We start from the raw sequence: 309 nt of genomic DNA on the forward strand, positions 1-309 counted from the left end.
AGCGGCCCGTCCCCCCCCCCGCCAGGTGTGTGTGTGTGTGTGGGGGGGGGGAGCCTTTCTTCTTCCACCTCCGACTGGGGAAATGGAGGAGGCTGCAGGGACGGAGGGATCCAGCTTTCTTCGGGGACAGCTGGGCTCAGGTGTGGCCTCGAAGGAGTTGCACGGGGGGCCTCCCTGGCGCCTGCCCTCCCCTCTCGGAGACAGATCCTCTTAGAATGCAGCAGCCATGTTGCCTCCTTAGCCTTGGGCTGTGGCTTGAAGGGGGGGGGGCCTGAAGGGGGGAGGGGAGACTTCTCCCCCCCCACCCCC

The 309-nt window shown here is 67.3% G+C and overlaps 1 protein-coding gene across 1 annotated transcript in view; it reads left to right on the top strand.

Annotated features, from left to right (window-relative positions):
* Positions 1-309, top strand: part of SND1 (staphylococcal nuclease and tudor domain containing 1) — a 192,397-nt gene that overhangs the window by 1,027 nt on the left and 191,061 nt on the right. The gene's annotated exons all lie outside the window — the stretch shown is intronic.

Source organism: Gekko japonicus, unplaced genomic scaffold, assembly GCF_001447785.1.
Source record: "Gekko japonicus isolate JY-2015 unplaced genomic scaffold, Gekko_japonicus_V1.1 scaffold878, whole genome shotgun sequence".
Lineage (NCBI taxonomy): Eukaryota > Metazoa > Chordata > Lepidosauria > Squamata > Gekkonidae > Gekko > Gekko japonicus.